The sequence below is a fragment of the Saccopteryx leptura genome, chromosome 2 (genome assembly GCF_036850995.1).
Source record: "Saccopteryx leptura isolate mSacLep1 chromosome 2, mSacLep1_pri_phased_curated, whole genome shotgun sequence".
NCBI lineage: Eukaryota > Metazoa > Chordata > Mammalia > Chiroptera > Emballonuridae > Saccopteryx > Saccopteryx leptura.
The window spans coordinates 118,967,985-118,977,580 of NC_089504.1; the positions used below are offsets into that span (position 1 = coordinate 118,967,985).

Genomic DNA, 9,596 nt, shown 5'->3' on the forward strand with positions numbered 1-9,596 from the left:
TGCAACATGAATGGACCCAAACAGTTATATGCTGAGTGAAATAAACCATTCAAAGAAAGACAAATACCATGTGATCTCACTTATATGTGTAATCTAATGATCAAAATAAACTAACAAAATAGAAAGAGGCATGAATACATGTCAGAGGGGAGGTAGGTTGGGGGACTGGATGAGAAAAAGTAAAAGAATTAACCAGAACACGTATATATATAACACATAGACACAGACAACAGTGTGGTGATGGCCAGAGGGAAAGGGGGTAGGGGTAGGTGGAGGTGAGAAAGGGGGTGCAAAATGAGTAGAAAAAGAGACTGCTTGGGGTGGAGGGTACACAATGCAGTGCACAGATGGTGTTTCATTGAATTGTACACTTGAAACCTGTATGGTTTTGAGAACCAATGACACCCCAGTAAATTCAATGTAAAAAAAACCACCCTGAATCTTGAACTAGAGTTGATATGATATATAACGTATAAACTAACTGATGAGCATGTAATTGACAGTGAAGACTTGTAGATAGTCTGTCTGCTTGATTTATAACTACCCAAAGGTTTTCATCAGTAGTCAGAAGTTCAGTTTGCTTATCCAAGCCCAGCCTGAACTTGAACTTCAGCTAAAAATGCTGAGGCAATGAGATTTTTGGATCTTGTTTCTAGAAACTAGGAAATGAGAGATAGTGACTTTGTTTTCCTTTTGGGAGGCATTTGCTTCCCAGTGGCATTGCTAAAAGTTTGCCTCCCAAACTGCAATTTCAGGGGGGAGGGTGCAGGGAACAATATGCCGTCTTTGTGTAGATGACAGCAGGAGAAGGAAGTGTGTGCAGGAGAAGAAATAGAACATTCTCTCAGGCAATTTGAAGGTTGATGGCAGTACTGGAGAAAATGCAAGAAATGGACAGCAGAGAAAGAGTAGAAGAAAGATGTGAAATGCAGGAAAGCAGCAATAAACATGGCAACCATCACCAATTTTGAAACTGGAACCAATGTATTAAGTATATGAACAAAGTGTCAAGAATGAGAACCACCCCAACAAGAGAAAGTGAAGCCACAAGAGATGTTTCATGTGACAACTCAGAACACACTACATGAACAAGATAGCAGAACAAGTGAGAGGTGGAAAACCATCCTCTATCTGCACGTCTTGGGCTACTGAACTTGAGTTCACACTTTGTGTTGGAACAATAAGTGGCCAAAAGAACCTATCTTTCAGTTAATTCCATAAGTAACAATATACTTAATTTTATATGTAGCTGCGTATGTTTAAAATATTAATGTTCTTATACTCAAAATTATAATGTAATAGTTTCAATCATTTAAAACTGCTAATATGCATTTATTTTTAACCTAGAAAAATTGCAATTTAACATGGTTCAAACTCATAGGCAGATATTCTTAAGCAAATGTTTTGTTGTTGTTGTAAAGTTCACATTGGAGATCAAGGAGAACTTTGGCCTTTAATTATGATTCTTATATTTTCCTGGAGTTTGTGATTTATGAATTTAATGCCGTATGGGGAAGTAGTAACTCTGGAAGTGTTTCAGCTTGCCCCTACCCAGGGTGTGAAAAGAAGTTGGGGAGAAAGAGAAGTTCTAGAATTATGTAACTGAGGAAGGTGGTAGTAGTTTCTGTACATGTTTATTTCTTTTCATTGCTTTACTTTTTATATCAAACTCATTTGACTTTGGGCTCCAGATTTGTTTTTCTCTTTATAAAATAAATTATTTGGCCCATCTGTTTGCTTCTCTTAAATGAAATATAAATTGCCTTTTGTTTTAAATTTTAGGTGCTTTAGGTTTGACTCTACTATTCATCCCCTAAGGCAGTTTAGCCATGATGGTTAATTTTTTTTTTTTTTTTTTTTTTTTGTGGTCAAGGACAGAGAAGTCTTGCCATTGAGAATCTTTTTTTTTTTTTAATGAATGTGTATTTTAGTACCAAAGCAAATTCTCAGTTTTTAATGGGTTTAATTTACTTGCCTCTATAATTTATGTTTCCTTTCCTTTTTCTCTCATTTTTCCTGTCCTGTGGCTCCATATTTATGCTACTATTATTTTTTCCATACCCCATCCTCTGCAACAAGAAGTCCAAGACAAGCCACTATCCGTTTCTTAAAAAAAAAAGACACCTATGGGATCCCATTGATTCTTGTGAGACTCTTGCATAAATGATCATAGTGCATTAGGTAATAACCCTTCATTGGCCAATCAATAATTATTGAGCACCTAGTTTGTGCAGAATACTATACATACAATAGTGTGGGCAATGATGGGAACACATTTCATGAGAGACATTGAAATATTCATGGACACAGACTTGCTTGGCAATTATGCTTTTGAGATCCATTTACAATGGACATATATTTGGAAAGAAAGGAAGCTGGAGACTCTCACAGTGGTCTGCTGCATGTCTTTTTTTATGACTCTAACCATTGTGAAGCTTGCCATTACCCATCCCTTATGCAGCACTGCTGGTGCCGTTCCTGGGGGTGGTCAAAGTCCTGCCATACTGAATACTCTCTCCTTTCACACCTCTGTCACACAACTAAAAGGTTTTCTTCTTGAAGATGCCATTTTTGTATGTAGTGTTTCTTATCTAGCCACATATTAGGAAGGGCAGTGAATCCTGTCTTCACACGGAAGGAAAGAAAGCTGTGAGCAGTTGTGACATGGGACTGTTTTACTTTGACATAATAGAAGTGGTTTGGAAAAGAGCTAAGAGAAATGTCACCATGAACAGCTCTAGGGAAGGAAAAGAATGTTGAGTCTCTCAACAAACAGGAGTACTGAAAAGAAGGAACAGATGCCAAAGAAGGGAACTGAAGAAACATCAACGAAGCATTTGCTCTTGTTGCAATTTAGGTTTTGCCCAACCTGAGTAGGGAAGTTCTAGTGAGTAGTGAAGCAACTTATTGGGAGAGCCTGGGAAAGCATTTATCAGCTCTGTAGGAGGAGGCTTACATAGGGAGCCCAACTCACCAAGATTTGCCTGGGACTTTCCTAATTTTAACACTGGATGTCCCACTTCTCGGGAATCCCCTCAATCAGGCACACGGGGATGCTTGATCTTCCTGGCTCATAGACCCAAATACTGAGAACACCATTGTCTTACTTGGAAATAAGTCTGCTAGGAAATTTGCATAAAAGCCATCTTTCTATGGGCTGGGTCAAATAGTGTCATTCAAACAAAAATTGTTTATTTCTTCCTGCATCTCCTGAAGCTTCCTGGTCATCTTCGTAGGTTATACTGTCTCTTGTTTTTTGTTAGCATTAGCCTTATCTTTCTGTAGATTATAACCTCACCTTCTCCCACTGCCCATAGTTGTTTTCCTTTTTAATTTTGGAAACCAAGTCATTCTAGGAACATCACCTCCTAAATATGCTTGGCACTATGTAAGAAGATTCTCTAAGGGCTTTAATTGGAGCTGTGAAGCTGAGCGGACTTCAAAGGTGTCATTCTCACTAGAATTCAAGAGTGGTCACCTATTTTCACATAGAGATAAGTGTGAAGTGTTACGGTGATTTCAGGAACACTAGGTTCTTTGTCCTAAGAGATAAACAGTTACTGATTTTTTTCATGGAAGGCCTGAAATATTCAAGATGCACAGCACTTATAAAATGTGTGCTTGCCTTTGTCTGGATAGGTCTTCATTTAAATGGTAGTTTATGGAAAGATACAAACCCATGATTATAACATCATATGCTGGTGAAAATCTATAGCAATACCATAAAAATCATATCTTATAAATCATAATTTATAAACTCCATAACTAAAGAATATTGTATTTTCAAAAAGTTTAAAAACAAGATTAAATAATTCATTTAAAAAAGACATCTAGGTGAAATCAATTACATTCTATTACCTGAAGATATTTGTAATAAAGTTTTATGACATGCTAATTCTTGGCTACAAAGTCAAGTTTCTATGTCCTTAGTAAGGAAAAACAATGAGAACATTTATACATTAGGATTCTGTTCATGAAGTTAACTTTCCAGTGACTTGGTTAACAGTGGAGAGAAAATGCAATATTTTTTTTTATTTTATGCTGAATCATAATTAAAACAAAAGTTGACCAAAAGTGAAACAAAACTCAGTTAGCTAAAAATATATCTATTATCTATAAAAACACAATTATTATAAAGTTAAGGTTATCCTAAAGTAAAAAGTTAATATAAAAACATTAGTTTAGGAACATTAAACACTACATAAATCGTTAGTAGGGACAGAGGAAGGAACAGCTAGAGCATTCAGATTGGTCAAAATAGTCTACTATTGTTGGTGTTCTTAGCAGAAAGCTCTTTTATTTAAATATTTGTTTAGTAAGAATTTTAATAACTAAAGTTTACTGGTTTCTTTATATGTAAAATCTCATTTAAATCACCCACAATTGTATAAGGTAAGTACAGCTATATCCCTCTCACATTTACATCTTGTGGTACATATGAAAGGATGTATCATGTGGCCATATCTTCTGAATTAGTGCCTCTGGAGGTGGACACAGGACTCCTTACATTAAACAAGTTCCTAGATAATTTTTATACCCTCAAATTAAAATACACATCTAATAATTAATGGTCTATTCTTACCATCAATTAATGGCATTACTGTGCTCATAGTGCTTTTTCCAGAAATAGCCAGTATCCTGCTCTCATTTTTAGCCAGAGCAAACACACTAATTTCCCAAGTTAGTCTGGGTTGTATGAGAGCTTCTGAACATGAGAGGAAATTTATCTTACTAGAACTCATAAAAAATTTGAATGTGTCTAGGAAGCAAATTAAATCTCCCTGTACTGACACAAGTATCTTAAAATTTTAGTGACCATTAAGGAAATAAAGTACATATTTTGTCCATGTTCTTCAAGTGTTTTGTACAGTTGAAATGCCACAGCCAGGAGCCATCAGGAGCTGGGGAGAGAGAGAGAAAATCCATGTGATTCATGGTCTTCTCCTAGAAATTCCATTCCTGCTGAAGTTTACGAAGAGGTGGGCATGAAATTGCATGAATATTTTTGTAATACTACCATCCCGGAGGTTTATTTGAAGACAAAAACAACAACAACAAAAAACCGTGGTACTAAAGAGAGTGTAAGAGTAGATGCAGTGGAGAAACTGGTGACTGTAAGGTCAGAGAGTTTGGCAGAAAAAAATGTTCCTTAATTTGGCTTGGAGAAGTTGAGCAAGTATTTTGAAACTGGGGTTTTGACAAATATTTTATAGTGTGGAATAGATGCTCTTCAAAAAGACTGAAGTAAATGGTTATTGGTCTTTTTTTTTTTCTGAAACATGTATGTATTTATAATCATATATCCTGAACTTCCAAACCTGAATTTCTGGACATACCTGTGAGGGCAAAAGTGCATTTTGTTCAGCAAACCCCTTAAGGATTGGCATGTCTCCTTACACTGCTTTCCCTTCAGCAACACCCACTGTTTACCTGCCTCTATCCTTTCTTGTTTCTCCAGGCAACCTGCTTTTCCATCTCTATTTTCTCTCTCTCCCTGATTTATCTCTCTGAATCCCATCCTTTCTCCAGTCTTCTCCAGCCATATGTCAACTCCCCATCTCATGTTCCCATCCCACTTCAGCCCACAATTATTTCTCATCTTACCAAATATCTGTGCCATAAACTTTGGCTCATAGAGTCGTCCAATTGTATTTTATGTGTAAGTCCAGTTCCCTCAACTAGATTCTAAATGTTTGAGACCCAGAAAGAGAACATCTATCACTTTTTCATTTCAAACAGGGTACATAACCAGTGTTCAGTAACTGCACAGTGTTTTGAATCACACTGATTTTTTTTTCACTTTCCTAGTTGAATGCATTTCCTTCCTTGTTCTTACCCAGCCACGCTAATTTTCATCTCTGACACATTTAATAAGGTAAGGAAGAAAAAAGGGTTTGCAATCATAATTAAGCTATTCACTTGGAATAGCAAAGTGCTAAAGAATATTATTAACTCCACCAAAGAATTAAAAAATAACTAACAAAATAAATGTAGTCTGAACATTTATTGACTTCATACAAAAAAGTTGAAGATGGTAATATTTCAACTAATGCTGACCAGTTGAATGGTAAGAGCCACCAGTCAACAGAGAGATCCCAAATGCTACCTAGAGAAGCTACCTGATAATCAATGTAAATTTCAACTCTAAAAAGTAACCATTGGAAATCTAGCTATGTAGAAATAACTTCCATTTATAAAAATACCTTTTGTAATTAATTTCATTATTGCTTAGTCTTGACATAAAGACTTTTTTACATAACTGTTAGTTAGACATTGCATATTGAAATTAGCCATGTTGTTGAACATGACCTATAGAATTTTCCACTTATAATCAAATAATTATTATTATTATTTTTTTTATTTTTTATTTTTTTTTCATTTTTCTGAAGCTAGAAACAGGGAGAGACAGTCAGACAGACTCCCGCATGCGCCCGACCGGGATCCACCCGGCACGCCCACCAGGGGCGACGCTCTGCCCACCAGGGGGCGATGCTCTGCCCATCCTGGGCGTCGCCATGTTGCGACCAGAGCCACTCTAGCGCCTGGGGCAGAGGCCACAGAGCCATCCCCAGCGCCCAGGCCATCTTTGCTCCAATGGAGCCTTGGCTGCGGGAGGGGAAGAGAGAGACAGAGAGGGAAAGCGCGGCGGAGGGGTGGAGAAGCAAATGGGCACTTCTCCTGTGTGCCCTGGCGGGAATCGAACCCGGGTCCTCCGCACGCTAGGCCGACGCTCTACCGCTGAGCCAACCAGCCAGGGCCTCAAATAATTATTTTTAATAACATTGAAACTACCAAAGAAAAGTCCCACTGACAGTGATAAAGATCAAAGGGCAAGTAACCAGCAGAGAGTAGGTGACCTTACTGAGTACAACATTTTAGTAGGAAACAAGTTTTTACAGACATTTGAAATACCTGAAAGCAGGTTTGTTCTACATTCATTCCCCAGTGGAATAAAAAGACCATGAACTGTGGAACAGGAGAGCTTCGATTTAAATCCCATTTCTGGCTGTGAGGCCTTAGACAAGATGCATTTGAATGTTAATTTTCCTCATCTGCAAAATATATGTAACAATATTTCAGTAGGCTTTTGAAGGAACAAGAAAAATCTATAAGTGCTTGGTGAAAAAAAATTGGAGGTGCTGTTTGAACAATATTGCTTATACCTCAGTTTCCCTATATTACACAGGTAGGACTGGCATAGGCATTATAGAACAAAGATAATTAACATTTGCAAATGAGACTCAGAGGTCAAGAGTTGTGACTTAAAGGTTAAAAATTAACCTTTGAATTAATTTGAAAAGTTGTATTTTTCAATGTGTGTTCATCATTGAGATAACACATATTAGTACTTTACTCTGTGGAAAACAGCCGTGGTTACTACACAGGCCCAGAACACAGGCCTCCAACGAGGCAGGCGAAGAGCCTGTGCTCACATGTGGAAGTGGCTGATGGAAAGCTCATACACCTTGGGCAGCAGTGGTCCAGATGAGTTCCGAAGCAGCTACAGCGAGGCACCAGGGCTCTAAAGTACGCACTGTCCTAGAGTGCTGGGCTGGCTAGGGACAAGACTAGAATTCCTAACAGATGGCATCAAAATGCAATTCACTTTTCCTTTAGCACTTATTGTTGCAGGGATGATCTCATTTAACCCTCCCAAGAACCCCAGGGTGTAGGGGTTATTAGGATCTTCAACTTACAGATGAGTAAACTGAGGCACAGAGAGTTTGTGCAGCTGGTACTAAGGCACACACTTAAGAAACTACCAGTAAGTGCTGAGTCCAGGCTTCCTGAATCCACAAGCTCTTAAATCTTTCTGAAAGCAAAACACAGTAGACACACTTACATGGACACTGAGGGAGGCGCCTCCTAGGTCTGGGACGGGGAGATGGATGCGTGAAAGAAAGGCAGTTTGGTCAGACTGCCCCGTGTGGTTTTGTCAGTCTGGTATGCTGCCTTAATGTCATGGAATCCGCTCCCAGACGAATGCTGGGTAAGAATGTCTGGTGATAAGGACGGCTATATACGCTGAGTGTCTGCATGCCTCGGCGACAAGGTGGGTTGTTTATTTTCAGGGCCTGAAGGCTGCTCTCCCCGAGTTGACCCAAATAAGTGTCAGACATGGGAGCACAGGTGCAACATCAACTGGTTTGTTTCTTGGGTGGAATTTTCCTGCTTTAAAAAAAATGCAGGAAAACAACAGCTTCCTATGACTTCATTATGCTTAAAATTCCTGGATATGTCTCTATTTCCCCTTTGGTTACAGTCTTTTCCTTACTTACTTTTAAACTAAATTCAGCTTTTTTAAAAGGAAACAAGTGTCAACTTTATAAAGAAGTGGTGTTATTTTTTTTTTCTTCCCAGAACATGCTGACCTACAGAGCCTTCAAAGCATCTTAGTTAACAATACCTGATTCAGATTTTCCCCAGATGGTCAACTTTTCCTGAGAAGGTGGCTTGTAGACATTCTGCTTTAGACTCTCCTGGGATGTTCCTTTAACTCAGTCATTGATTTATCAGAGCTATTTCCTGAGTATATAAAATGTGATAGACATTTTATTAGATGTTGGTTTGTAATGTTCTTCCCAGAACTCTTAAAGCTGTCTCTGGAGGTGAGGCCAGAAACTCTCATTTTTTATTTATTTATTTGTTTGTTTATTTATTTGTTTGTTTATTTATTTATTTATTTATTTATTTATTTATTTTAGGTGAGAGGTGGAGAGATAGTGAGGCAGACTCTTTTTTTTTAAAAAAGCAGCAAGCATCAACTCCCATATGTGCCTTGACTGGGAAAGCCCAGGGTTTCAAACCAGGGACCTCAGTGTTCCAGGTTGATGCTTTATCCACTGCGCCACCACAGGTGAGGCTTTTTTTTTTTTTTTTTTTTTTTTTTTTTGTGGCAGAAACAAAGAGAGTCAGAGAGAGGGACAGATATGGACAGACAGACAAGAAGGGAGAGAGACGAGAAATATCAATTCTTTGTTGCGGTACCTTAGTTGCTCATTGATTGATTCCTCATATGTGCCTTGACTGGGGGGCTACAGCAGACTGAGTGATCCCTTGCTCAAGCCAGCAACCTTGGTTGGGCTCAAGCTGATGAGTCTTGCTCAAACCAGATGAGCCTGCGCTCAAGCTGGCAACCTCGAGGTCTCAAACCTGGGTCCTCTACATCCCAGTCCGACGCTCTATCCACTGTGCCACCACCCTGTCAGGCATGAGGCAGACTCTTGCATGTGCCCTGACAGGGATCCACCAAGCAACCCCATCTGGGGGTCACACTCTAGGCTCGAACCAATCAAGCCCGTGGCTGTGGGAAGGGAAGAGGGAGAGAAAAGGGAGGGTGGTGGGAGAAGCAGATTGTTACTTCTCCTGTGTGCCTTAACCGGCAATCAAACCTAGGACATCCATACACTGAATCGACACTCTATCCACTGAGCCACCAGCCAGGACCATTTTTCTTTGTTTTAAAATGCTTATTTTATTGATTTTAGAGAGAGGATGGGAGAGATACCTGACCAGGGATCAAACCTGCGACCTCTGCACTTCGGGATGCTGCTCCAACCAACTGAGCTACCCAGCCAGGGCCAGAATCCTTCATT

General features: G+C 39.0%; 1 long non-coding RNA gene across 1 annotated transcript; it reads right to left on the minus strand.

Moving 5' to 3' along the window:
* Window positions 1–3,864: 3,864 nt before the first annotated feature.
* Window positions 3,865–7,930, minus strand: LOC136393099 (uncharacterized). The gene is made up of 3 exons (XR_010749036.1): window positions 7,844–7,930; window positions 6,913–7,052; window positions 3,865–4,901 (listed from the first exon to the last, which is right to left on the minus strand). It is a non-coding gene; the product is annotated as an uncharacterized lncRNA (long non-coding RNA).
* Window positions 7,931–9,596: the final 1,666 nt, after the last annotated feature.